Source organism: Aplysia californica, unplaced genomic scaffold, assembly GCF_000002075.1.
Source record: "Aplysia californica isolate F4 #8 unplaced genomic scaffold, AplCal3.0 scaffold00079, whole genome shotgun sequence".
In the NCBI taxonomy this organism is placed as follows: Eukaryota; Metazoa; Mollusca; class Gastropoda; order Aplysiida; family Aplysiidae; genus Aplysia; species Aplysia californica.
The window spans coordinates 1,547,835-1,550,427 of NW_004797349.1; the positions used below are offsets into that span (position 1 = coordinate 1,547,835).

General features: G+C 44.0%; 1 protein-coding gene across 1 annotated transcript in view; it reads left to right on the forward strand.

Annotated features, from left to right (window-relative positions):
* The first annotated feature begins 1,383 nt into the window (after nt 1–1,383).
* LOC101853843 overlaps nt 1,384–2,593 on the forward strand; it is a 17,226-nt gene continuing 16,016 nt past the window's right edge. Inside the window, exon 1 of the mRNA XM_005094306.3 lies at nt 1,384–1,767. The gene's annotated coding sequence lies outside the window, so the exon portion shown is untranslated. The remainder of the gene's footprint in view (nt 1,768–2,593) is intronic.

A 2,593-nucleotide genomic window follows, 5' to 3' on the forward strand; every position in this document is an offset into this window, starting at 1 on the left:
GGGGGGGATACTGAAAATTTCAAAGAGATCTCCGCTCTAGAAGTATTCTAAAATGTGAAGAATACAACCCGGGTGTACAAAATGACCCCAGGCGTACGGATAGGGTTAATATCATCCTTAAAAAAGTGGTATAGCATACAACGTACACTGCAGGTTAGATTATTTGGTGTAATTTTTTACAATAAATTTGCAAAGCTTCAGGTTTATCTATCTATCTATCTATCTATTTATCTATATATCTATCTATCTATCTATCTGTGTGTCAGTTCGTGTACGTATGTAAGTGTGTGTGTATGTGTGTGTAAGTGTGTGTATATGTGTTTGTGTGCGTGTGTGTATGTGTGAGGTGATAGGTGTGGGTGCTAGCGTGCTCGCCCTTGAGTGTGTAAGTGCGTGCGTGTGTATGTGTGCGTGTGTATGTGTGTGTGTGTGAGTGAGAGAGAGTGTGTGTATGTGTGTGTGTGCGTACGTGTGTGTGTGTGTGTGTGAGTGCGTGTGCGTGCTCGTGTGCGTGAGTGCGTGTGTATGTGTGTGTGTGTGTGTGTATGTGTGTGAGGGGGGGGAGGGAGGCGCACCATAATATACGTGACATGTACACTAGTACACGACAGGATGTATGTCTTGCCTTTTCCCAGCACTTCCTTTAAGCGACATTTCTTGCGTTAACAAGTTCCTTTTCAACTTATTTCCGCGTCTGTCTGCAGCCACGTCTCTCTTTACCTCTCAATCTCATTTCCCTATCTATCTATCTATCTATCTTTATATGCACACACGAGCGCTCTTTCTCTCGTTCTCTCTCTCTCTCTCTCTCTCTCTCTCTCTCTCTCTCTATCTATCTCTCTCTCGCTCTCTCTCTCTCTCTCTCTCTCTCTCTCTCTCTCTCTCTCTCTCTCTCTCTCTCTCTCTCTCTCTCTCTCTCTCTCTCTCTCCAAATGTGAGTGAAAACTGAAATTAGCTTTTTATATGGCGTAAGAGGCCCCCGTTGCTGTGTGTGGGGATAGGGGTGGTCTAGGGGTGGGGTGTTCCTTTCCATTAACCCTTTACCAAGTTACAGTACCGATTAATTTATCGTTTGGTGCAACTCCCGTCCCCCGTCCCCCGCCCCTACCCTTCCGGGTGCAACCTCTCCAAAGACAAAAACTTATGTATCAGTTTCAGATGAATATAAAGGTAGCCTAGGAGAGCTATTCTCATTAACAGAAAATCCATGAATCGACCCTCTTCCCAACCGCCCAGTGATCAATCTTCGTTCCAACCTAACCACAGCCGAGGAGTAAAGGCTCATTGCTCCACACAGCCAACGGCAAGCTACCAGCCAATCGATTTGCCTGCTGACCCAGGCAACGAAGCTAGCAATCTCATCAGCTACAAGGCTAAAAATAGAAAGGTTGCACGGCGTGTAGCTTGGCTTGGCTTGGCAAGACTAGGCTAGGCTATGAGGTGGTTTGGCAATGCGCTACGCTACACAATAGGCGGGTTACCTTGCTAGCTGGCTGGCTCGTTTGTAGGCCAACTTATCGCCGGGGCAAGCAACACAGCTACCGAGCAGAGGGAGAGAGAGAGAGAGGCCGAGCTAGTCACAAGCCCACGTGAAGCTAACTCTGTAGCCTAATAAAAACGATAGGGCCTAAGATAACGATAACCTCGTGAAGTCGACAAGTGAAGTCCTTCTAAGTTCTATAGTCTACCTACTAGCATATTACTTTGTGTGGTCACACAGTTACTGGCTCGGGTCTTTTCCAACCAAACCAAGTCCTTTGCAGCAAAGTAAGTTTCGTTTGTTGTCCGTCCTAAACGAATGGTGGCGTTTTGTTATACACCATACTCTGTCCTTTTAATTAGCACATGCATTAATGTATTATAATGTTGCTAAGCTTATTCAACCCCTCACCCTCCCAAACCGCATCTACCAAATAGGTATGTTAGACAAAACAAATTAAATTATTGCCCGTAGACTGTACATTATAAAGTTAGTATAATTGGCTAAATAAACCACTTCAAAAATATTCATGTCTGTATTTTAGAATTATCAGGTCTTTGAAAAGTTAGTTTTGAAAACGTTCCGTTTAATTAATACACTACCTCGTGTGAAATGGTTAAGTTTAGTAAATAAACAACATCGGCTGTTGCCCCGTTGCAGCGATGAGCTTGGTTGCCGAAAAGAGAGAATTTAGAAAATAGCGTGTGTCCGCGTGTGTAGCCGATGGGCAGCGGCATCCTGTAAGTTGTAGAATGAAAGCAGTGGCGTATCTGAATAGGCCATCAATCGTCGTCTTTTCTTCACTTGTTGCTGAAGGCTTCACCCAAATGATTTATTATAGCGGCCAAGTGTCCTCCCATAGTATAGTGTTAAGAGGTGGAACGTCCTGTATGCCATAGCTGCATAAATACATCAAAAACGTGTGTATGTTATAACCTAGGATATGCTGCAAAACGATGTTACCATTCCTGGGTATAATATAATAAAGTCCTGGGGTGGTCACCTTTTCTTCTTCTTTTCTTTTAGTTAGAAGTAATTAAGTTACAACTCTATGCAAACCTATGTGTTCTCTCTCTCTCTCTCTCTCTCTCTCTCTCTCTCTCTCTCTCTCTC